At 40.3% G+C, this 27,099-nt stretch overlaps 1 long non-coding RNA gene across 1 annotated transcript; it reads left to right on the plus strand.

The window, feature by feature from the left end:
* The first annotated feature begins 472 nt into the window (after window positions 1-472).
* Window positions 473-20,482, plus strand: LOC148055658 (uncharacterized). Its single transcript, XR_015705037.1, has 3 exons — window positions 473-557; window positions 8,177-8,252; window positions 20,264-20,482. It is a non-coding gene; the product is annotated as an uncharacterized LOC148055658 (long non-coding RNA).
* Window positions 20,483-27,099: the final 6,617 nt, after the last annotated feature.

A 27,099-nucleotide genomic window follows, 5' to 3' on the forward strand; every position in this document is an offset into this window, starting at 1 on the left:
CTTTTTAGAATTCAAGACCTTGTCTTTATATACACAATCTAAATAGTTGTGGTTTCTAGCATTAGCTGTTGGAACTTAGCAAGAAAAACTCAATTTGAGGGAATACAGGTCACATGCAGAGATTATGTTGGAGTTTAGGACAGAGACTGCCTTCCAGTTTCTAAGAGGTAGTTAGCTTCTGTGTGTTGAATTTCTATATTATTCCTGATAATAACTAATGCCCATGAAACTCAGTTTAAACATATGCAATACTAGTAAAAACAAACAAACAAACAAACTGAAAAAATGTTAGTAAAACCTTAATCCATTTTTATACGATGCCAAACATTGAAGAGGGAAACCAAACTGCCCAACAACTCTACGTTTTTGCACTGCCTGTTTCTTGTGCTCTTTTTTCATATGGTATCTGTTGAATTGCCGTGTAACAAGACAATGACTGTTTTTGTCTTTACAGCCAATGACTAAAATAGCCATCCAGTATCAGGAAACTGTCAGTGGAAGAAGATCCTTCTCAGAAAATAAAAAGAAGACCCATCCATCCTTTTGTCCTCCCTCAGGTAAGACTCAAGTCTTACACAGCCCTGGCTGAGGATTCATGATGAGCAGATCACAAGTGCCTTATTTATCCCACATCCTTTTATGGTTAAAAATGTACATTGAAAGCAAAATATATTTCTATCACAGTAGGACTGCAAAGTCAATAATTTATGTATCTCACCTTTCAGGAACCTTTATGTATATTTGTGTGTTTGTTTCACCTCACAAGACTGACATACAGCAATGGTTATACTGGCAGGTGAACCAAAAGGATTTTAGGGGCCATAGCTTGAGCTGAGAGTTTTGTGTTTCTCCTGAAAAACTTGACCACACCAGCACTAACACTAAAAGCAGTGCTAGGAGAGGCTTTGCTCATCAAGTTGCAGGTGCTCACACTGTTATTAACTGTTGCAAGAGAAACACAACACTTGAACTTTTACCAGACACGGTAAAGAAGGAAATGGCATTCACAGTTAATCTGGAAAAGGTGTTTGCTGGTGCTGCGTGTTTGACACATACCGTGTAGAGACTGCTCGGCTCTCTCAGTGAGCGGTGGGCCATGCACCCAGGAAAACAGCCTTCAGGAAAGGCAGCTGCTTGGGACTCACTGTGAGTACAAACAGGGCCGTGGTTTGGTCTGCCAGGCCTGCCTCGATGCCTGCTGCGACGAGGGAGGGAGAGTCAACCTTGCATTCGCCCTAGCTTAGCTGGATGATTTTCTTCCCGTGGGAGAAAGAGCTGGACAGGCTGTGCTTCTGTGAATTACAGCCACGCTCTTGTCTTGCGCGAGGGTGGGCTTTCCGTCCATTTCTTCTCTACACGCCCCGTTCCAGCCTGACAGTTTAGGCAAGATTCTTGTATTTCTTTGGATACTGAATCTTTAAAAATATTTTAATAATGGTAAAAAATGAATATGACATATTGCCAGCAAAAATATATTAATCAATTTAATAGTAATAAAAAGTCATTAAATTAATGGAGAGTACTGGTTTGGAAAACTGAAGGGGTGCACATTTTCCAGCTCTGTTTCCCTTCTGGACGCTGGTAGAGAGTCACAAGAATATTTGACTGTTCCAGAGAAGTTACTGGGTTGGGTTTTAAAAATAATTGATTGATGCAGTTCCCTTGATCAAACAACAACAACAAAAAAATCTTGAGGCCCGCTTGTGGTATAACAAGTATAGCTGGACAGGTTTTGGGGAGGGTTTTTTTGGTTGTTGGTCAAAATGAAAAAATAAGGGAAAATTTATTAGTTCTTGTAGAACCTAAACAGAATTTTTTTCAGGGCAATGAGGGAAAGAGAAAGTTTTATGAAACAAAATCCGTAATTTTATTTTGGTTCAGCCTAAAACTTTTCCATGAAGTTTTCCATTTCTTTTCAAAAGAAATTTGCTTTTTCATTCTGTTTTTCCTATTAAGGTCAGCTTCTAAATGAGAAATGACACTTCAAAATGCTTTTAATACTGCCCCTCTTCCCCAAACGTAAAAAGGAAATAAATTAGCATTTTCAAGTGTTTCCCACCCATTTCTTTCAACCGATACTATTTGCTGAATCTACCTTCAGTTTCTCAACAATTTTGGCTTTGGCACAGTTCGGTTTTCCACTGACTTCTCCAATTTGTTCAAAAATGTACCCAACTTTGATCATGTGTCCCCTCATAAGGAATAGGTGTGTCCGTCTGGCAACGGCTAATGCAAAGAATGAGAGATGTGTTACTGCAAATAGTTAAAAGAAATTCTTAAAGAATTAGGATGCTCAGGAGGGAAGGGGAATGTTGAGCTCAGGCTTAGTCTCAAATTTTATGTCCCTGTGATTTCTGAAATTATCTGGAGATGTGATCTTGACAGAGTATATCGCAGTTAGTAATACCTTCTGTGATACATATGGTAGAGAGGCTTATATTGTTACGAATATTGCACTGTTCTTTTTTCACTATGTGTGCTGGCTACAGATAGTATGTAGAGAGTCTCAAAGTCTTTTTTCCCTGTACTAGAGCCATGTAGGCTTTAAAGGTCTTTAAAGTAAGATTTTCCAGAGTGATGTGCAAAGCTAGGTACAATCTGTGACACCTGCAGAGGTTTAGTATCCACCTTCACTTTTTAATTCTTGGATTTGTCCCTCAGCAGTGTTAATCATGAACATCTTGCAATAAGAAAAAATGTGAATTAACATTTAATATAATAAAAATCCTCAGCATAACACAAAGCTATGGAGAAGTAAGTGCAAGGAAAACTACTTAACTGCTATCATACTGACTGTTCTTAATATCGGGTTGTTTCACAATATCACGTTGTATTTCAAATGGTAACTTAACATAAAAATAGTATTACTGTGGGGTTTATTTCATTACTTCTGAAGATTCTGTCTTGTAGAGTGAGAGTAAGATTGGCCACGTTAATGCATAGAGGAAAATGTTATTTAATTTAGGCCCACAGAGTACTTTTCATAAACAGACCCAGTACTGAGGATCGCAGTTTTAACATTAAAGTGCCATGATAGGTTAATTGTCCCTGAAAATCCTGCTATGAGATAGCGTTTTGATGAATGAAGTATTTATGTAGGCAGATGGGGGCAATTGCCTCTGTACATTTGAAGGGGTATTGATCTTTCAGTTGTGTTAAGGACACAGTGTTCTTAATTGGGCAATTTGTTTTTTGTTTTGTCTTGTTTTGGCTGTTTTATATTTTAGCAAGAAAGGTTCCCATTTACTGAAGTTTCTATAGCAGTAATGAGATTGTCATTTAGCCTAATTCTGTTTGTTTCACTGATGGAAATGTTGTAATACTGCTATATTGATTTTGCTTATAATAAAATGCTGCTTATAATATCTGTGGCAGCTGCAAGAATGGGGACTTGTTTTCAGCCTAAGAAAAAATACTTACAAACTTACCATTTTTCAGATCCAAAGTGGTAGAACAAAAACATAAGAAGGGAGAGCGAGCTTCTTTATTATAAGGGTGAATGTGTTGAGTTTGCGTGGCAAGGTTTTTGTAGCGGGGGGGCCACAGGGGTGGCTTCTGTGAAAAGCTAATTGGTCTTCTTCCACTGCTGTAGCCAGCCCCATAGGGCATTAACGACCATTAGTATGGAGACAGATTACTGGCCACTTTTCTCATTCAGCAGTCTCTAGGGCTAGTTGGATGGCTTTCACTTCTGCAAACTGACTTGACTCACCTTCTCCTTCAGTGGCTTCAGTGACTTGTTATGTGTGACCACACAGCAGCCTTCCACTTCTGATGGTTTCCTACCACGCTACATGATCCATCAGTAAACAAACCATAACGCCTTTCATCTTCGATAACTCATTATATGGTGGTGTTTCTTGGGCACAAGCCACCTCCTCAGGCAATGCTCCAAAATCTCTGCCTTCTGGCCAGTCCATGATCTCTTCCAGGATTCCTGGGCAGTTGGGTTTCCCCAGTCAAACTCGTTGTGGGATCAATACTACCCACTTACTCCATGTAGGGCTGTTTGTGTGATGTGTAGAGGGGATGTTTCCTTTGAACATCCAGTGTAGAACAGGCAATCGCGGTACCAAGAGGAGCTGTGTTTCTGCACCAACAACTTCAGAAGTGGCTTGACACCCCTCATATGCTGATAGTATCTCTTTTTCAGTCAGGTTGTAGTGGGCTTTTGAGGGGTGGAGAGAAGGTGTTTTAAGATTTGGTTTTATTTCTCATTATCTTACTCTGATTTGACTGGTAATAAATTAAACTAATTTCCCCATGTCGAGTCTGTTTTGCCTGTGACAGTAATTAGTGAATGATCTCCTCCTGTCCTTATTTCGACCTCACGCTCTTTCCCTGCTCCAGCATGGGGTCTCTCCCACAGGAGACAGTCCTCCACGAACTTCTCCAATGTGAGTCCTTCCCATGGGCTGCACTTCTTCAAGAACTGTTCCAGTGTGGGTTCCTTCCATGACGTGCAGTCCTTCAGGAACAGACTGCTCCAGCCTGGGTCCCTCACAGGGTCACAAGTCCTGCCAGCAAACCTGCTCCAGCCTGGGCTCCTCTCTCCACGGGCCCACAGGTCCTGCCAGGAGCCTGCTCCAGCGTGGGCTTCCCACAGGGTCACAGCCTCCTTTGGGCATACACATGCTCTCGCGTGGGGTCCTCCAGGGGCTGCAGGTGGATATCTGCTCCACCCTAGACCTCCATGGGCTGCAGGGGGACAGCCTGCCTCACCAGGGCCTTCACCAGGGGCTGCAGGGGAATCTCTGCTCCGGCACCTGGAGCACCTCCTCCCCCTCCTTCTTCACTGACCTTGATGTCTGCAGAGTTGTTCCTCTCACATATTCTCACTCCTCTCTCTGGCTGCAATTGCTGTTGTGCAGCAAATTTTCCCCCTTCTTAAATACGTTATCCCAAGAGGCGCTACCACCATCGCTGATGGGCTCAGCCTTGGCCACCAGCGAGTTCGTCTTGGAGCTGGCTGGCATTGGCTCTGTCAGACATGGGGGAAGCTTCTAGCAGCTTCTCGCAGAAGCCACCCCTGTAGCCCCCCCGCTACCAAAACCTTGCCATGCAAACCCAATACAGTGAATGACTCAGGAGAAAAAGGAGTGGGGTTAAAATGAGGGGGAATAGGGGAAGTGTGTTTGATATCTGAGTGTTTCATGACATTTCTTTCTAAAAGTTTCCTTAGTGTAGATGAAGCCCAGTGGGAGGATAGAAAACTCTGGGTCTCTAGACTCTAAAAGCTCAGCAAAGGTGATAGCTGACTGACTATTCTTTGATGACAGCTGCCTCAATAGCCTCCTTGGCAGTCTCTCCTTGGAAGCCTTCCACTGGAGACTGCAAACTCTCTCCGATGTACAGCCAGATAGCTTTCATGTTTTGCAAACTGTGAAAGTTGAACTTTCTTCAAGTGTATCTAAGAACAGAGCCTGTGTCTCGGCAAATTATTTCAAATGCTCTGTCTCTGCTAGCCATTAGATGCATTTTGATTAAATCAAGCCAAGTTTATTTGCCCTCTGGAATAACTTGGTCTCTGGCATATAAGATAATGTTAATGAATATGGAACTGCTATTAAAATAATATCCAGGACCACTATCCTCTGTACGATCTAGTTAGGCTTAATATTACTTGACATTAGAGAAGAATGTGTTACAGATAAGGGATGTCACCTGAGGTGCCTATAAAAGGGAAGGAAATGAGACTCTCTCAAGAAAATAAGTTATGCTGACACAAGAACAGCCTAATAAAAAGTTTGCTGCAATACAGCGTGCTCAGAGAGAGTTGTCTTTGGCATATTATCCAAAAAGAGTGTGTGCTTTCTACTGCGAGACCCCCTCTTCTCCTGCAGGGCCTTACTGTTTTCTCAAGTATTGACACGTGTTCTTCTCCGGCAGCCAGGGTGAAAATGGTGATATAGTCCAGGCAGTACTTGAATTTCCATACAAAGGTCTTTCAGCTTGAATTACTCATACAGGACATACAAGCCCGAACCCTGTTGGCTTTGTCTGCTCCATTTGCAGCTGTTTGTCCCAGGGAATGGACTACATCAGCCAAGGCTGATCTTTCTTCCTAAGTGCAAGAAGAGAAATACTTCTCTTGTCAGGTCCAAGCAGATGTCTTCTGGAGAGAGAGATAGGGAAAGGTCATTATAGATGCATATTGTGCCTGAAATAAATCTTGGGACAGAATTTTGTTCTTAATTAATAAAAGGAAATTAAATGAGTTAATAAATAGAAGCAAACTGTATTATAAATTAACTTGGGCTTGACCAACTTCACAGGAGCTGATACCTGAAAATATGACAGTGGCAAAGTCCTCTAATCACTTTATGATTGTGAAGCGGCTACTGCTGTCATGTATGGGAGTTAGAAATCTCTAACGCTGTGCCAAATCTGACTGACTCCTGTTGGAGCCAGGTCCTTCTTGGTTCCAGCCAGGCCCCCAAAAGCACCAAGAGGCTCTTCCACCCCCTCTTCTTCTCCCCTAGGAGCTGGGCTACCTGTGCTTGAGGCCAGCTCTGACAGAGTTGGTATATGCCTACATGCAGCCATATATCTTGCTAAGGTGGACCTTGCCTTGCTGACTTGGTATCTGGCTTGACCCAAACATGGTGATCACCACTGGCCAGCTCTGGGTGCTGTCGCCAAAGCTGCCCTGCTCACCCTGGGGTGCTGTGGGATGGGGCCCTGGCTGGTGAGGGCGCTGCTCGAATCCCGTCCCTGGCTGAGCAGCTGACCCTCACTGTGCCCTGGTATTTTAACTGTAGGTTAGGTAGCTTGCTGTAAGCTCATGGAGCACCACTGAGGTATGTTTTTGTTTTGGGAAGTTGAAGCTTCTTTTAACCTAAATCTTTTAATAACACTGTCAAGGCAAGGGCTTTAGAAATAGTGTTTCTCTGTAGACGGTCTCATTTTTTATAAGTGTGTGTGCAAGCACACATACATTAGGCTCTATTACCAAGAAAAGGAATAATATACAGTGTTATATAAGTATGTGAAGTACTCAAGTCTTCGTGACAGGACCAAACAGGATCAGATAGTTAAGGCGGGCAGCACAGTGACAAAGAGATAGGAAATGAAGCCACCAGGGAAAATAAATGGTTAGAAAGTACTCAGGAAATCTGAATGTTTTCATGTCACCTAGGTCTGACTAAAACAATCCTTGGACTGAAGCAATCACAGAAACATTAGTAGTAATCTTTGTGAAAGGTAAAGGAAGCTCTGAAATGCTGAAAAAAGACAAGCATTGGGACCACCTGTGGAAAAAGGAAAAAGGGAAGGAATCCACTAATCATAAGCTGACCAGCTTTATTTCCAGTTTTTATAAGAAAATTATGATTTTAGGTACCTGGAAGACAAGAAGGAGAAATATATAACAGCCAAGGTGGATTTTTCTCAACCAGTAATAACAAATTAATTTCCTTCTAGAACAGGAGAGAAAGAGGTGGCATTTAATGAATTTTTTTTTTTTAATCGTATCACAGATTATAGGAAAGCTAGTGAAATACAGACCAGCTGGTACTCCAGTAAAAGTAAATCTGACAAAAATAGTCCTCAGCCCTCCCATTTCATCCCTGCACCAGTGGGCCTAGACCACCTGAACAACCACAACTTCCAGTGCTCCTTTACTTTCTCCAGGGACAGAAAAAATAACCTTTCTTTATCTATCAGCAATTAGGATTACTGGGCATCATTCTCTCCTTCAGTGTTCAAGGATCAATTCCTTGCACACTGTAAGCTGGTCTAAACCGAAATTGTGGTTAAATTGTCAAAAGAGAGAGTCACATTTTTCCTTTTGCCATCTTACCTCCTTTCTTCTCTCTCTATCCATCCTCTCAGGTAATTAAAAAGGTTCAATTTAACCTGGATCATCAGTTCCCTGATTAGGTTGACTGTATGGTTGCAAAAATGCTTGTGCCAGCATGACGGTAGAGTGTGGTGAAAGGGTAAAGATATATATGTCTTATGTTACAGCTTATGTGAAACTGTTGCCGTAGCATAACAGGTTTCCTGCCTGACACATCACCTAAGCACAACTAAATGATCCAGTGCTACAAGCAGCTTCGTTATTGTCACCTATCTCCCCTCCCTGCTCTCTATATCAGATACGATTAGTTTAAGTTTTCTATGCCTCATACATTTTTTCTGTTCTACGTTTAACCACAATATCCTGTTTCTGCAGGTGCACATCCTTCTTTGCAGCCATGGTTGTGTTGATCCTGGGGAATATTTTCCAGAAGCTTGTGGATGCACTTACTGTAAGTTTTCTCCCATGTGTACAATAACTGCTTACAGCTCAGCACTGTTGCATGCATTTCTTTTCCATCTCTATATAGGTTCTTTCCAGGACATTAGGACTTAAATTTTCTTCCTGTCATAATGACTGGTGCCTACTCTGTTAGAATACTTCTTCCTGAGCAATTCTTCAGCTCAGTACTTTTATCAGAACAACATACCCTGTATATGCTAAACAGAATCATAAACAGGTGAAATCAAGAGCAGTGAAGTATGAAGTAATAGAGCAAGTTGACACTTTGCAAAGAAATCCTTTCATATGTTAAAATTTTGAAGTTTGAGAAGCTTTCAGCTCTTCCTGTTTTTGTCATCTCTAGAAGGTGATATTAAAAGTTGAAAAGCTGAGTCATAAAGAAAGTCAAGTCCTTCTGTTTCAGTGTTCTAAAAATCAGTGGGTTGATGAACCTTCCAGGCATACATTCAGCCTTTTGGTATGCAGAAAGTTGTAAATTTTTGTATAGTGAATCTTTCATTTGAATATATGATTGATTTGGGTTGTTGGTTTTGTTTGGTTTTTTTTTAAACTGGTTTGAGAAACGTTTACTGTGCTGCTTGTTTTTTTCTCCAGTCCTGCCAAAATAACACTGTCAGAAACAACTGTGCTTTCCAACTACTTCGAGAAATCATTCCCTTCTGGAAGAGAAAAACAGGTTTTGAATCAGACTTCATATACCTAACTTCCAGGAGAAATGTATAAAAACTTACAGAACAGAGAGCTTTTATGTACGGTATCAATACAGGTCAAGACGACCCATAAAGCAAAAGGGAAAGAATATGGGATTAAAGATGGCCTGATGACCAGTAGCCAAGGCAAAACCCTTCAGTGAGAAATAGTTTCTGCTGCAGGCATTTTACAGTGCTTATGCCAATGTGGACTTAATACTGCTTTGGGTGTCTATTGGAATGAATGAGAAGTACTGTGGGAATTTTTTGTCCCAAAATCCATGTCTGAGAGTTACAGCCAGCAACAGTACTCAGCCATGGGATTTTTCTTTACTGTTCATTTTGAGGTTGCAAAGGTAAAACAAGTTATTTAGCTTTTATAGGAAGGAAATACTATATTTTGAATTCCTAAAAAGTTTTACTGAAAGCACTAGCAAAAGACGTAACTTAGTGTCTGTGTCTGTCTCAGGTAGCAGTTTATTATTTTCCCCATCTAGAGTGTGATTAAATCATACCTTCATAATTTAATCCACTGTATTCAAATGAAATATTTTCTTCCAGGCTGAGAGAAGTTTCTGTCTCAAAGTTGTATATATGTTTGTAAAACAAAGGCATTGTGTATAGAAAAGATAACTGTCTTTGAAGCAATAAGCTTAAATACAAATGAGCAAGAAAGCCACACCAGAGAAGTGTTTATAGCCTAATGGAAAGAGCACAGGCAACAAAATGGAGAAACTTTAATTACTAGTGCAGGATATGGCTTAGCAGGGATAACAGAAATGCAACAGAATCTTAGCGATGACTGATGGACAACTGTTATTAGGTTGTGTACTGCTATAATTATATGAACAAAGGCAGATTTGGCATCACAAGAGCCAGGCAGGGAGCACCATTCTACACTACTGATAGGAAAATCCTAAAAGAAAGGAGAACTAAGAGTCAAATGGAAACCTTTGGGTTGAAGTTGCTTTCTTGAAGATAACAAAAATATTGTATTGTAATAAAACTCAGGCCTTTTGAGAAAGCATGTTTGATTTTGGCTAAAATCATAAGCAGTGTCACTGTAATCTCTTTATCGAGATAGGAATACTAGCAGGGATTGTCACCACAGGAGGTGTAAGTTTGTGTTTCAGAAGCGTAGTACAAATATTCCAAAATTGATAAGATCTAGTTATTCCTAGACATGATAGCTGACCAACCATTTCACCAAATAATCCCTGAATCAATTTGAGGTAACTTTACTTTATACTTGGCCTCATAAACAATAAGTATAGGACAGAAAGGTTAGTCATTGCAGGTAACATTTGATCAAGTAATTCAATTTAAGAAAAGCAGAAACAAAGGAAAGTCTGTGATATAGGCTCCCATCTGAAACAGAAAAAAAGTCTAGCCAAAGTCAGATTTTGCAGAAAGGTTTGAAGTCTCTTACTAATCATCGTAAGAAGAATGCGATGATCTTTATGCTTCTGTGGTATAACTAATACCATCTCCACTTTTACAGTAGCATTACTTTTACCAGTTCAGTAGGCCTGAGTAAGAGCTAAAGCACAATGGATATTTCACAGGGATAGATCTAACATGAATTACTGAGTTCAAATAACACTTTAAATATAAATGTGTAGATATATTGTATTTTTCTTCTCTTTTACTCCCAAATCTGCAACTCTTATGAAGTTCATTGGTACTGATCCTGACCACCTTTACAGAAATTATTAACTCAAGTGTGTACTGGATGTCTCGCAGTATTCAGTTTCATCATCTTGTAAAAGAGATGCATCAGGGCAGGTTGGATTATTGTATTATTGGTTTCTGGGGGACATTACACAGTATCTTCTTGCCCTGTGAATTAGGACTTTTTTGAAGGGTAGATATTCTGGTTTGGCCAGTATAAGTGACTTCTTAATCATTGATGATACTGGATTGCAGTCCTCGGTGACTTATTTTGGTAATGTTACCACAGAGGTTTAATTTGCCTCAATCTCTGTCTTTTTTTGAAAAAGAGAAATAGGATTTTAGTTCTTGAAAACCAGTTTCCAGGCAATGGAAGTATATTTTATTTCACATCATAGTAGCTGTGCTGTCTCTCTGAATGGTGTGATCAGTTTGTAAAGAGAAGTTGCAGTAAGAAAGAAGAAAACACCAGGACGCACATTTAGCACTCATTATTAGACTGCGGCCCATTTCAGTAGCTAGTTAATTCAGCTTATAGAGATAGTTTATGTTTAGAAACAAGTGCCTCCCTAGGCAGGGCTAGCAGGCTGGTAAGAGAGAGACCAGTACATCAGTGGTAAGACTGCATCATGTAAGCAGAAAAATTGGAAAAAAAGAGGCATGACAGGGTCAATGTGGTGTGTTGACCAGATTATTTTAATGATTCCTAAAGAGCCATCTTCCCTGCGGCTTGTCTTGTTATTGGTCAAACCTAAAAACCCAACCTCTTTTAGAGCATGCTTATCACCTCAGGAACCCAGGGAATCTCCTGATTGCTCTAGTGCCATTAGCCGTTTCTCTCAAGGCGACAGACCAGGCCCTCCAGAAATGAATTCCTACAGCAGCATTACTCAGTGTGAAACTAAGTTGTAAAAGATTTCCCTGAGGCTCAGAATAGGTATTATGTGTCCAGACCATATTCTTTTAAAGGCATGTATTGCTTTAAAAACATACAAGCAGGCCATAATTTTTAACCTTATCTAAAAGCGGTTTGATACATTACAAAAAAACCCCAGTAAGCATTACATTGATATATTTGCCCATATCTGACGATGCAGAGAGCATATATTCCAAAATGGTTCTCATATGACACGTTAACTACAATAGACCCCACACTGTACCCTTTTAAAGCCTGGATGCCTGTAAAGGTATGACTGTGGCAGGAGTTTCTAGCAGTAAGCTCTGAGAGGAGGTGATGAAGGCTTTTTCTTCTATTTTTCTGTCCTACCCTTACAAAAGGAGTCTTGCTGGCCTGCAGCAGGGCTACCAAGTGCTCCAGTGCAGTCTGAGTTTTGTTTGTTCTTTAAAAATAGTATACCAGCTAGGGGCATCCAGTCAGCACAACTGATGGTTTAAAATTGCCTCCTGCCAGCTGAGTTATTTCCCTTCTTAAACCGCTATACCAGGCAAACCGCCAGGGCCCCAAGGGCACTAGCAGGCCCTGGCCCCCTTCCCCAGGCTCCCCCCACCCTGCCCAGGGCCCAGAACCCCACGTCAGCTCTCCAGAGCCGACAGCCCCTGCCCCAGTGATGCCAGAGCAGGGCCCATCTCCAGCTCTCCGCAGCCCTGCCTGGCCATGGGCCCTGCTGAGGTGGGCCCACGTCCCAGCCTGGCCTCGGCCTGTCCCCAGGGAGATGCCCAGTGCCTGGGACTGCAGCTGCTGCTGGTGCCCCCGGCCTGCCCCGCTCCCTGGTAGAGGGGTGTCAGGCAGGGCCTCGCAGCCGGGGCCAGGCTGGGGAAATACACTTCAGGCTGCGAAGGAGCAGCAGGATTTTCTTCAGTTCTGTCACAAATGTGTTCCAAGTGGCCACGCAGCTGGGCCCCCTGCTCCCCCGTCACCTTCCCCACCGGCATCGCAGTGCAGGCGTGCTCTCCCAGGAGGCTGTGTGTCTGCCGGCCTGTTCTCAGCTCAGGGAGGATTTTCTTTTCCTCAGGGAAATCTGTGGTGTGTTTTGGCTTATTTCTGGTCTTTGTCACCATACTCACAAAGGCACAGTTGTACTGAAAAAGTTAGAAATAAAAGAGTTAGCAGTTGAATATTCAGATGGCTGCCATTTGCAGCCTGCATTTGAATGTAGATGGGATGCTGAAAGTTTGGCTTTCTGGCAAACAAGGGCAGACTTTTTTCTGACGAAACCTGTGATGGTATGTAAGCCATGACTGAAAATCGTCCCCCAGAAAGGTCACTCCAGATCAGGCTCTGAATTTTATGGCTTTCTGTAGTGCTGCTTTAGGGTACAAAACCCACATCTGACACCAGATTTGGTGTTAGCCTAGAAGAGGTTTTAGATTCTCACAGTTCTCTGTTGCTGATTTTAAACTTTTACTACTGGGGTGTAATTTGTTTGGGCCTGGGAGTGCTTCTGCCCTGAATTCGATGCTGCCGATAAAGGATAGGAACTTGCTAATCTTCACTACAGTCGTTTATTTAAAAAGAAAACACTTGAAGACAAATGATGTCATGACTGCCATTTGCTCTCAGCTGCTATTTGCTTATTTGTTTTCAGTGTGGAAAAAGCACCTAACCATCTTCCTAATGAATGTAACTCGTTCTTTCTATTCTGCAGGAGCTCTTCATTAGAGAGTACCTGCTGCAAATAGAGGCATCTGACAGACTTTCTATGTACGTGGGCAATTCCTTTCATTGCCTTCTAGGTTCTTTTTTTAGGTTTGGAGGAGGTTTTTTTTAACAACTCCTTAGTTGCTTGTATGGTGTCTCCCTACTGCCTACTCAGTTTCTCACAAGTAGATCAACACACAATTACCTCGGTGTTAGAACAATCCAACCACTTATTAACATGACTGGATATTAAAAATTCGTATAGCAGATTAATGTACTTAAGTTTTAAAAACAGTTACAGTCCAGAAGTACATGGAAACACTGCATCAATCAAAACTAATGAAAGTGGCCATAAATATAAATGGACCAGTACTTGAGATGACCTAATGTTACATATGCATGTGCTTTCTGGTATTGACTTCAAATAATTTTAGCCATTTTGAAACATGATAATTTAAGTAACTTTGACAGATGAATAATTATCACATTCTTCTGAGGTTAAGTTAGCATAGGGTACATGATTCTTTTTTTAACTGAAAAAACATTATTTATCTGTAAAGAGAAGCAGAAAACCAGTTTAAGAAGCAGATCTTAACTTTCTGAATATCTATTTACATAATCAATGTTCTTGCTTTGGATCAATTGAGGAGGAGTAAATTTTGAGGAAAAATTGCAGAATATGTTCTCATATAAGGTAAGAACTTTACCCTTAAGGCCAAATCTTCGCTTATGATGGCGTACAAGGTTTTTCTCATCTTGTGAAACCAAACATTTGTGAAATGATTTACAAAACCAGGGATAAGAGGTTGGCATTATATTAAATTTTCAGATCCCTGCTTTTGAAAAAGTTATGCAATAGTCTATTTTCTGTTTCTATCTGCAGCCACAGAAATAGCAGTCTTTCCAGTAACAGACTCTTCTTTATGGACATCTATTGTAAATTTACATATTCATACAGTGTGGAATTAATATTATAACTAGATTTTAGAGACTTTTTCTCTTAGGTGTTCCCACAGGAATGTAGTTACCCACTTTCACTTATTGCTCCATGGAGAAGTCCTGTACAGGACTCTGTGCACTCCATTTTTCTTTCAGATGCAGAAATACATTCTCATACACAGATTTCAAAGTGAAGAAGAGAAATGATAGCTGGTTAATGTGAAGAATATGACTTTTAGAACCACCAGAAAAGCAAAACTATAGGATTATCTAATAGAGCGTCACACCTAAACACCTCTGCGGTGATGTGATAGTTGGAAAAGAGTTTATATGGTTACAGATGTCCAAAATCAAGACATTCTTCAGATTTGAGATAGAGGATGCTTAGGCATCCACAAAGTCCACCTTAATTACAGATGATGCTCTGTATCCTTGGTCCCGTATCAGATTCTCCTGGCAGGTTAAGGTCTGATCAGGGTCTCTGGTGAGATGCCTGGGACTGTTGATCATTCAGCTAATGATACTGGGAGATGAGGAAACCATCCAAATAGCTTTGCCTTGTGTAAGCAAAAATACAGGGTGTTTTTGACATGCAGTGTTTACAATAGTGCCTTGGCTCTGAAGGCATAAGGGTTTGTGAAGAACATTGGCAAGGTGATTGTTTCGCTGAGATAGAAGCTAATTTCGGGGCTGTGCAGAATGTATGGACTGGTCCGCAAGGATACTTTCACTGACAAAAAAAAAAAAAAAAAAAGAATGTGGATTTCTCCTAGGACCTTTTAATATTGGAAAGGCCACCTTTATGTAAAAAAAAAAAAACAACAAAAAACCAAAAAAAAAAAGCAGGGGGGAAGGCTAGAGCTGTGAGCTGTGCAAAGCTTTCCTTGTCTTTCTTGATTCAGTGGTTGAAACTCTGAAGACTAGAAAGAAGGTAACTGTCTTCACAAACAGCTGATCCTGGAAATGTAAAGACACAGGTTATACTGATTGGTAAGGTGCTTCCCCCTAACTCTCCGCTCTTCTCCACCCCCCACCCCCAACTGTAGTGTTCACAAGACTTAACACAGTAAAGTGCCTGAACTCCCAATTTTCACATTGTGGCCCTAGCAGTAATGCCAGCTGTTTGGCAGAAGTTTGAAACTCTTGGGAAGTCACAGAGCAACAAAGTGAAACACCTAAACAGTGTAAAAGAAATCTGAACATTTTAGTCATTTCACAAGTGGCTGGTTCTACAACAGGATGTTATATGCAATTAAATGAGTATAATAATTGCCTCCACTGAAGTTAATGCAACAATGTGAGTATAAACACAATGCAGGAACACAATCCAGTCAACCAGTCACCTTCATAGAGGGAATGATGTCATCTCCAAAGAGGATATCAGATGCTTTACAGTGGGAATCTTGTTCTTTTAGTGCATGCTGCAGTTCTGAAAAATGCCTATAGCTTACATTGGTTCAGCGCTGCTCCCAGTGAGCTGTTATTACTGTGTGCTCCCTATTACAAATGAGGTTTCCCTCCTGAAGATGAGCTCTGTCCTCACTGAGCAACTGAAGTGGAACAGATGCTGGAGCCAGGACTAGGCAAGAGACAAGCGCAAAGCTGTAGCTCAGTAATGATGACCATGTCATTAGGGACATGCAGTGTAGTGAACGTACGAAGAGACCCTTTCAAAACAGCCATGCTAATTTCTTACTATTACCAAAAGCAGAACAAACAAAATCGATGCTCCAGTAAGTTATTTACATTAGTGTGTGTCAAAGCAGATGGAGAGCTTTATATCCCACTATGAAAAGCATGCAAGTTACAGTGACATGGGTCCTAATTATGAACAACTGAAACTACACCATCTGCATTTAACAAAGCTCCGTATGTATGGGTATGATCTAGCTTGGCTGCCTGTATTTGTTAGTAACATGCGCAAAATAGATACCAACATGCAGAACCTAAAGATACTTTGGCAGGCTTTGTGGAAGAGCAGAAAATGTTTGCTGTGTCCCTTCTACTTTCACTGACCAAACAGAAAACTAGGGGCAACAATCATCCCAGGGTAGAATCGTTGCCTCCTATTGAGAGGGGCATTGACACATACATTTGCCAAATTCAGCATATTGGTCATACAGTCTTAGCCAATGCTTTCTCTTTTTTCTTTTCTTTTTTTTTTCTTTTCTTTTTTTTTTGGCAGAAAACTTCACGTCTTCTTCCCCTAGGCAATCTGGGCAGACAGTATGTAATTTTAGATGTCCATATTCAAAGCCCAATCCTTTTGCCAGTGACAGCACACTGCTATGCAAATTTCAGCATATGGGATCTGTGAACTTCAGTTTAATGAAGAATAAGAAAATTAATCCTTCTTTGGAAAAGGAAGTTCATTGAGCCAAACAGCCTTGGTTACCCCGGACACAAACCAACATCCAAATGTTTGACTCATAAGGGGGTTCTATGCTCTGCAATAAGAGGAATTGTTTTGCTGTTTCTTCAAAGAGCATTAAACAGTCTATAACTAAGACGGGATTTAGCAGGGGAGTGCTTATTTTTCAGCTGGTAGTAGCAGTTAGTTCCACTGGAGAAGACTCTAGGACCTGAGCTACACTTAGCTGGTTCTTCCCCTGAGTTGTGAGTACTTGAAATACTTGGGATTTCTAGATGGTGTGTGGAACTTCTTGGTTGGAAAAGGCAAAATTCCAGGTGAACCAAAATAAAATTTTCTATATGCTTGCATGTGGAAAAAATGATGGAGGTAGTCAGATATGTATGTACCTTTGGTTGTCACAGGTGTCCTGCACTGCAACTGTTCTGACTCTGACCGTCTTCATAGCTCTGGAAGAGCAACACACAACTAGCAGTCTCCTAGATCTAACCCTCTCATGGTCGTACCCTCACCCGCTCTTTCCCTACCCCACCCAGCAAGTCTTTTATCTGAAGCAGAGGATTGCTGGTGAACTCTGGGGATGGCAGACATCTTGCTCTAGGATAGTTTTGTGAATCATCTCTTTATGAGAGATGGCAGCAGCTGAGGTAGCTATTCTACTGGATTCAGTTCATCTTCAAGCTGGATGGTGTGTCATTATGAGATAAAAACAAAACACTGAATTAGGGAAAAAAAAAATCCAAGTGAAATCTTTATAAAAAGAAGTAAATGGAGAACACAGCATGATTGAAAAGTGAGAGGGGATCATGAATGTCTGTTTTCACAGAAATCTGGATGTGAGGGATTGGGCTGACTGTAATAGATTCCCCCCACCCTTGCTTTCCCCTTTTCCATTCTGCTGCCTCTGATATGGAGATTTACACTGACCTCTGGGCTTTTACGTCTTGCAATTTGCCAGCTCTTTGATAGAAAGCACATTCTCACTGGCCACTTAATTCCTTTCTGATCAGTATTACGTGACACCAGCAATCAGAGGGCCTTTGATTCACCAGGACAAAAGGGAGAATGGAAATGAACTTTTTTCACCCTAACACAGCTTTGCCATAGTCCCATGAGCTGGCTGTAATCCTGGTTTCATTTTTTCTTTCCTGCTCTTTACTGATGTTAGAAACCCAGCTTTAAGGCTAAACAAGAACAAGATAAGACAAATTCTTTTACCATTTGAATACCAAGGGAATAAATCTTTTTATCTCTACCTAACTTCAGGTACAGGAAGTAAAAAACCTTTTCTGTATTAACACTGAATAGGACTGGTCCATTCTACTTTACCTGAAGCATTAGTTGCATTTCTAAAAGGACACATATTTAACCACATAAAACAGTAAGAAGTGTAAGGAGAAAATGTGACTATTTTCAAAAAGACGACACTTAAAAGAAGAGACAGGAAACGCATTGAGCATGAGATGGTGACACTTCTAACGGCCTCCTTTATCAAACCAAGTCCTGGGGAACTGTGAGGGTGAGGGGTAGAAGTCTCAGCATTCAGCTCTCTGCAGAGGAATTTAATTGAAGACCCAGAGATATAGCAGGTGCAGGCAGTGAAACCACCCTCAATTAAAATTGTGACTGGAGGATTCTGGAGAAACTCCATTAAATATTAGTTCATGAATTTGGGGCCAATTTTGTCTTTACCAGTGAAACTACTTTAATATTGAATATGTAAATAATAAGGGTTAAAATAAAAAAAGGAAATGGAATTTAGAGGTAAGGAGAAATGTCATCTTTCAGTTCCCTGTGTTATACATAATTTCTGCTAGGTGCCCTGAAGCATCGAAGACCTGCTCTGCTTTGTGTATGTATATAGTGTATATACTCCTTTCCTGAGGATCTCTCATGATGAAGAGTTGATGTTTAATCAGTTTTTGGAGTATTGCTTGCACCTTGTTTACCAAACAACGGTGTAACTGCATATTAAAACAGAAAAGCCATCACTAATTCTTACTCAAAATAATACGGTAGATTGATTCATTTAGCTTTATATATGTGATACCTTAAAGTGTTTTTAAATCTGAAATAGGGCAACCTAAATATCTTGGGGTGGAGGGCTGAAATAACTGGGAAAGTGTGCAGCCACCATTAACATGAGAAGATTTCTCAAGCAGAAGAACCTTCAGTCATTTTGAAGCTACTGATGTTGGGAAATTTTAGACAGATTTGCAACACTATCAAATAGATAAACTGTACTCACGTTATGCTATTTAATCATACTGAAAATCTTTCTCAGGTTGTTTGGTCGAAGCTGTTGTCAGCTTTGTAATTTTTGAAGTGAAGGATTCTATCTGATTTTTACAGGAGAGACTTAAGCACAATAAATAGGCAGAAAAGATCTGATAAAAAGCACTAGGTTTTTAATCCGACAAAAGTTATTTTGACAAAATTCCACCTCACAAAAATTTTTAGAACATTATGGATTTGTATGGAACAAAAACAAGTTTCTAACCTCATAATCTAAGTGTATCTACCAGGAACATGTATTTTTTATTTAAATTTCTGTTTTCATGAATTAACTTATGCAACTAACCACAGTGGTCCCTGTGTATACTACTTGTATAAATCATCAGATCTAGAAAAAGTCTTGTTTAGCTGCAGACATGATGCTTCAGGTATTAAACTGCTGAGCTGCTTAGCAAAGGTCTTTCTTCTAAAAAGAGCTACCAGGTCAGCTGTGACCCAGGCCAAAGAGAACTTGGGAAATTAAGGAATCATTTCTTCTATAAAAACTACACTTGCAACTCTAGTTGCAATTAGAGGTACTGGAGGGTCTGCCTGCATATATAGAGAGTGTTCTTGTCCAGCGTTGGAGAAGAAATCCCTGGAGGTTTGGGGAAGCTGAAGGGAAAAGTATGGGAATAGTTGTTCGAACTCTTTAGTTATGAAGTGAGGAAAAAATTGTAAAGATCATAGCAATGGAAGTTACATATAAAAAAGGATGTAGTTAACTGAACACTTAAAATGGTGTGAATTATTTACTTAGCTCTTCTGTTTTATGTAAACAGACGCCCTCCATACGTGTCCTGCCTTCTCTGCTCTGCCCCTGTGGAAGGCGGCGCATCTGTGCAGGACTGCCTGAAGAGTGTGTGGTCTCACGCCATGAATATTGCCTCACACTCCATTCTCAAGTTCACATATTGGATTGTCTGGGAGCAGAAAGGAAAGTTCCCAAAAATTATGTGGAAGGTTCTCTTGGGGCTTCTGACCCGAGTAACCAGACACATTATTCTTCTGACTGATACCTAGGAGCTGGCTTTCAAATTCTTGATAACCATCTTTAATTGCAAGGAATGAGAACGTACCATGTCCAAACCCACTAAAATGTGGTGAGCTTTCTCATTTTCTGCCTTTTAAGATAGTAAGCCATCCAGAACTTTGTTTTGCCTTTTTATTCTTTTAACTAGAAAGAATGTGATCCCTGACCAGTTTGGGGTTTTTTGTTTGGTTGTTTTTTGGGGTTTTTTCACATCCTCCAATAGAGAAGAATAAAAATAAACTGGCAGATGGTGTTTGTTTGCTGCTATACTTCCTAAAGTGGCTGCTGATTTTGAATAACCCAGGTTTTTTATGCCCGCGTTGAGAAGCTCTATTTTGGGTGTCCATCATGTGACAGCTAGAGGGTTTTTTAGAAAATTTTGCACTGCAGGCATACTTTTCAAGTTTTCCTTTACCTCACTTAGGTGTTGTTCAAGAAGCTGACTGAACATTCCCTGGCAGGAACAATTCCACACACCTTGAGAAAATTAGAAGATTATCTAAGCCATACATTACCCAAGCATGGACTCTGACATTGCTGTGCTTGTGAAGCTGCTCGACGACTCCTTGTTGCAAGAGGAGGTTGAGGAGAGATCAGCTGCCAGCCAGAATAAGCCTTCCAGCCCTGCAGTGACTTCAGGGTGAAGGATTACACGGTCTGTAAGTGTAATCCACCTGCCTGAGTTCTCACTGTAGAGCCAAATCAAATCTACAGTTAATCCATGTGGAGTAATCATTGTTGTAAAGCCACTGCCAGGTAGAAGGATTACAGGTAGACTGAGAAAAGGTTAAATTCATTTTGAATGTTACAGTTGACTATTGTCTGTAAATGAGTATTTGACATAGAAACCTGCCAACAATGTGGATCTGTATTGTTTCATTCCCTTTCACCGAAAATAAACAGAGAGGAAACCTATTTTAGCATGATGACTTTAGGATTTTAGAAATATTTTAAATTGATGAATGTAACAGCATGAATATGTACAACTGAGAGAAGAGTGTATGTTTTAAGTTGCTGACAGAGGATTAAGAAGATAAAAGAGTCAAAGTACTAGGAAAAGGAGAAGCAGCTTAAATCACCTGTCTTGATTTTGTTCATAGCAGACTAAGTGCTAAATTAAAATTCTTCATAGTGTTAGTGAGAGCAAAAACCATTACTGTTTTTAAGATTGTGGTAGTTTGTGAAAGTGATTTAATAACACAGCTTTGCATATTCAGGATCTAGTTGCAGTGACCCAGGAGACCACTTCCAGTTTTGTGCCTCTATAGCTAATATCTAAAAGGCAGAGCCATAATGGAGATGCATGGATTTTTTCAGCTACCTGGAAAAAAAAAAATAGCTCTACTTCGTAAACTGAATGCCCTTGCTAACTCTGCTGAGATATGTGTAGAAGGTATCTACTGGCTATGGAAGATCCTTAACCTGGCAGTGAATCATCCATCACTGAATGCTGGATCTAATTAGCAAAGTCAAGACAGTTTTCTCAATGATTCGACATACAATCCCCAACCACTTCTCTGACCTTGACTATGAACTGGTCAATCAGATGAAGTTCTTTGTGATTCCTGCATGAAAAGTAGGGAAGAGAGATTGTTCTGCCATTTTTAAAACTGTTCATTCCTTATTATTGTGTTGCAGTTAGAAGAATCTTGCAGAAAAACTGAGTGCTTGAAGCACTCTGGAGATCACACTGTGTGGCCAATGGGAGGAATGGCAAAGGTTATAGTTAAACGATTGAGAAAAGACATGTTATTCTGGATTTTCTGGTGTACTTATCTTGAGTACAAAGATGAGGCAAACGGTCTAGCATACAAATCAATCATTGTCCTACGGGTGAGGACCAGACACTTAGAGTGTGTTTAAAGCATCAGTGTTCTCCTGACACAGAAGATTATTTTTTTTCAATATGACCTTATCACTTTTTTGTTTTGCTATTAGAGCCCATGGTCTGGTTATTGAAGACAGATCAAAATTAGAAATTTTCACTTTGCAGGAAACCAACAATTTCAGTATGGGATTTTATTCTAATTTTAAACTAAAATGTCTATTTTTCATAAAATAAAATGTTTGAAAAAATATTTTTGGGTAACTTGAAATACTGTACTCAAACAAGGCAAACATTTTGTCTTTTTGTTTTTGAGATATAATTTCAATAGAGTTGAAAAACAAACCGCTTATCGTAAACAAAAAATATTTTATTTGAAATTAACAGCTGCCACAGGAAACTGTGATTTTAACCAGATTAGCATTTTCTCAGAAATATATCTTGCTAGACAATATTTGACTGTTTCAGTTGTTATAAAGTAGAATAAAACTGTTTTGATGAATGGTTGGACATGGACAGAGAAAGCATTTGATTTCACTCCAGTGACTCAGGTATCACGTAGCAAAGCAGTAGTTATGAAACCTGGGCTTCTGTGATGATCAAATTGCAGTCTCTATAAAATGAAAACAGCTAGTTATGTTTTCTACCTTTTGTTTTTCTTCTTCTCTTCCCCTATTTTATGTGAAATCATGCGATGAAAATACAAAACATTTTAGAACAGTTACTTGTAGCATACAGATACTGTGAAATATATAAACAAAACAAATATTAATTAGAAAAGATTAATTTATATCCTGTTAACTATCCTTTGATTAATGAGAAGTAGTTAATTTAATCGTGGGCATAGTTTATAAAAGGAATGGAGCCTGAAGCTGTTCTACCTACTTTATTTAGAAGCCAATTTTATGCACTGTTCTTTTTATGATCAATTGCTGTATGATTTGAAAAGTGCATATGGCAGAAACAACAATTGCCTCTTATGGAAGCAGGTCCCTGCTGCCTTCCAGCATGACGCGCAGCTCCTTTACCCACCAGCACCGCGGAGCATCCTCACTGAGAGAAGCTCCTGAAGAGACCATTACGTGCTCTGGGGGTGTGGGGGCTGGACCAGATGCTACATAGAAGCCTGATTTGGGGCATCATTCAGCATGCAGAAGCAAACAGCCACAGACCCTGCTCTCCTTGAGACTTGTGGTGCAACCCAGCTGTAGTGCTTTGCTTGGATGTGAGCCTCGGTGCAAAACACCTTCTTTCCAGCTCAAAACTTCAGGCAATCCTCCCACATTGGTGCCACTGCGCTGAACCTCCCTCACGGAAATTAAGTGGCTCCCAAAATCATCACTGGGGGAGAGGAGCGAGGCTGGGAGAAGCAGAGGACCTGCTTTCTTTTGAGGGCAATGGTGGATTTCCCTATGCAGTTTAAGGTTTACAGCCTCAGATGGGGAAAGCCAACGCAAGGAATCACTATTCTGCTTCTGGAAGATAAGAGTACTAAAATACCACATGAGGGCCCAGAGATCTTCAGCTGGTAGAAATCATTACTGCTAAGCTGATGCCAAAGGAGCAGCAGCACTGATTTACACCAGCTGAGGCCAGTGGATGGGCCAGAGCGGGGGCAGAGGGACAGAAAGTACAAATGAGCTCTTGGAAGACAAACCTTCGTTTTCACTGATGTAGAACTACATTTAATTTACCAGTATGGATTGAGAGTAGTTATCAGGTTTATTTATAATAGTAAGGATAGAAATTCATCAAAGAGAGCTTTCCTCACAGTCTCTGTTTTATATCTGTAGTACAAGTGAAAAATAACCAGTGGAAGTGAAATAAGTTGCTTTCTGCGGTATTGGAAGCTTTATGTTAGTGTATTATAAAATAACAAACACATAGGCATTACTTGTCTGGGTTAATAGTAACATATGCCATCTATACATTTATAATTTATTAATTACCGAACAAAGAGCAGCAAGCTCTTTAGCATCTGTTAATTAGCCTACAGGAAGCAAACAGCCTGCTCTGCTAATACACTCTTCATCTCTGTTGAAATTAGAAAACTGCGGTCTAACCTTTGCTGAGAATCACCTAGCCTTTTCATATTAACCATTATAGCTGGAGATGCTGTATTTACCACTGCAGTGTGACTAACTGACTTCTGGATGGATTTCTCATGGTGGCCTCCTTCAAGCTGAGCAATGTGCACTGCCCCAGGACCACCTTCCCAGACCTCAAGTGCCCCCATCCTGCAGTCCCAGGCTGCCTAACTCCTTCAGAGCTATGACTATCTTGTGCCTTTTCTAGGGTATTGCTGCAGGGTTGCTTAGATTGAGAGGAATCTAGGAAAATAACTCAGTGGCTGAAGCTGTTTCAGCAAAACATTTGGGTTTTTTTGCTGGGAGGAGTAAGATACTGTGTTCAGTTTTGGGCTCCTCACTACAAGGTGCTGGAGCGTGTCCAAAGAAGGGCAACGAAGCTGGTGAAGGGTCTAGAGCACAAATCTTACAAGGAGTGGCTGAGGGAGCTGGGGTTGTTTAGTCTGGAGAAGAGGAGGCTGAGGCGAGACCTTATCGTTCTCTACAACTACCTGAAAGGAGGCTGTAGCGAGGTGGGGGTCAGTCCAGTCTCTTCTCCCAAGTGACAAGCGATAGGACAAGAGGAAATGACCTCAAGCTGCGCCAGGGGAAGTTTAGATTGGATATTAGGAAAAATTTCTTCACTGAAAGGGTAATCAGGCACTGGAACAGGCTGCCCAGGGAAGTCGTTGAGTACCCATCCCTGGAGATATTTAAAAGATGGGTAGACGTGGTGCTTAGGGACATGGTTTAGTGGTGGACTTGGCAGTGCTAGGTTAACGGCTGGACTCAATGATCTTAAGAGTCTTTTCCAGCCTAAACAATTCTATGATTCTATGACTTTTGTAAACTGGAAGTGTCCACAGAAATGTGAAGTCTTTTCTCGAGAATATTTTTCCAGAGGTATTTCTGACCAAAATGAGAGAAGCCGGTATGCTTTTCAATGATGACACACAAGGTGACTATGAATACCCACTTAAGTGTAGGACAGCTGTGACTGAGCTACACCTGCCCTGCCCTAGCTGCAGGAGGGCAATTGAACTCAGGTTTTCTGCATCTCATCTAACTTCCTTAACTTGCACCCCTCAGCAGGGATTACCCAAGCTCCTCAGCAAGCTGGTTTCAGAGGCAGCACCGCAAACACTCTGAGAGAAGTTTTTTAACAGGGGCAAGTTCACCAAAAGCTGCTGAGCTCAATGTTGTGCAAGTTGCAGCTTCTCCAAGATCCTGGCTTTTCCTGCATTGGTGGGGTTGTTGATCCTGCAAGGACTGTGAGTGATCTCTCATGTGTTTCTCCCTTTCACTGAGGCTTGTTTGCTGTATTTAGCCTAGCTGTAGAGAAAATGACTGAAAACCTGCACTCCAAATTATGTAGAGGAAAGATGATTTGAAGCTAGGAAATGTCCTTACCTTTCCTCTTCTGAGATTTTTTGGTAACAACAAAGTAACTGGATGTCTCAAGTTCATCATCTGCAAAAGGTACCTAACTTGTCTCAGTGCAATAGTGTAAAATAAGTAAATTCTGAAATGTCAAAAATATTCTTAGGACAAGAAAAATTATCTGTATGAAATAACTTCATCTCTTCAGGCTCTTTTGCATTTTTTCCTTCCAATTATATACACATATATATACATGCAAACTTTTATAAAAGCAGGATGATGGACTGCGGCTTACTTAAAGTATATTTTATCTTTTTCTCTTGGAATAGTCATCAACTGAGATTATGCAAATATCATAGGAAAATGGAGCAAGTTTCTAAGGTGATTAAGATGGTCTTAAAAGTAATACCAGGTAGATCTGCCCTGCAAACAGTTTTGTTTCTTTGGTATAGTTGGGCATGTCTTTTTGGTTTTGTCTCTTGATGTGGAGGTTTGTTTGTGTGTTCGCTTCATTGCTTGTTGGTTGCGTTTTGTTGTGGGTGGTTTTTGTTTTGTTTTGTCCATAAATAAATGACAGAGGGCCCTGTAATGTATTTCAGGAGTAAAATGTAATTTTATTTAACCTGCTAAGATTTGATGTTCTGTTTTAAATAATCCCCTCTTCAACCTACTTCTCATGGAGAACTGGTTTTTCTATTTTCAGTAAGAGAGGAAAAAAAAATGCATCATGTATTTACAAGACGTGACACCACACAACTTTTCAACATTCTTTTGCAGTATGTCCTTATTGCTCTCTTTAAAGCATGCTAAAGCAAAAGCGGTGTGTGTGCTTGCAGCTGTTACACTGCCACTATGCTTCTTGCATGCAAAACTTTGGACTTGCACAAAAAAAGGTAAAGGTTAATAATATGCTCTGTTGTGCATAGTGTGCATATACAGAACGAGGGTGTTCTATTGCATGTTTTCATATTAATGCCTTCCTTGCTGTGGATTGTGCTCAGTCGGAAGCTTTTTAGTATTTGATTATCTTTCATGTTTGAGCAGTTTATCTCTCTTTTCTTTCTCTGATGTTCATGCTATTCATCTGAGAAGATGAATGTTCTGTATCTATTGTATGTTCAGTGGGGCTTGTTAATCTAGGATCCCAGTGCTTCCCAAACATTAATGAATTTATTTTCATATCACTCAGTTTCCTTATACAGACAGAAAAAAAATGAGTGCTATAACAGGTAAGTTAAAATTACTATATCAAAATCTATGGCTGAGGAGAAAGGGCGGTACTGGATAAACAATTCTCTGGGCTTATTTACATACATAAAATACTTCATTAGTATTTTTAGCTGTTATAATTTTGTTGGATTAGAAAATAGTAAAGCAAAAGTACTGCCTTCTCTTTCAGTAGATCTAGTTATGTGGTATCAAGATACTTACACTGTACAGTCTGCTCCCATATGTTCACCACAAAAGGTGTGTAAAAGTGTGGAAGAACACTCATGCTAAATGTCTCTATATCCACCTTAGGATTGTTACTCTACATTTAATGCAAATTTTATATTAACAGTTGCTTGTGAAGTGATTTCCAGAGTTAAATCTTCACTTCTAACTGCTGACATGTCTTCCCTATGGACTAGATATTCTGTATCCTATTTAAACTTGCATGTTTTCAGCTGGATAGTTTCTGTTACTTGATCACTTTCTAATCCACGTGCTTTTTTTTTTTTTCCTGTCTAATCTTTGTGTTTTGCCATGAGGCAAAATGCTGTCATAGATCACTTTATATGTCCCTCATTATGCTTACATGAATTTCCAAAATAAAATCTTGAACTTTTCTCAGTCAGGTTATTTATATGTTCTACCTAAATGGATGAACACTATGATACTGTGGCAACCGATGATGTTTGGTGTCATTTGTATAAGTTCTAGTAACAACTGATGTTGGCATGTTATTGATCGTGCTTACTGAAAATCATGTTTTGTTGACGGCAGGTG

Source organism: Nipponia nippon, unplaced genomic scaffold (assembly GCF_047370975.1).
Source record: "Nipponia nippon isolate SJK-2023a ecotype South Korea unplaced genomic scaffold, ASM4737097v1 scaffold_2, whole genome shotgun sequence".
Classification (NCBI taxonomy): domain Eukaryota; kingdom Metazoa; phylum Chordata; class Aves; order Pelecaniformes; family Threskiornithidae; genus Nipponia; species Nipponia nippon.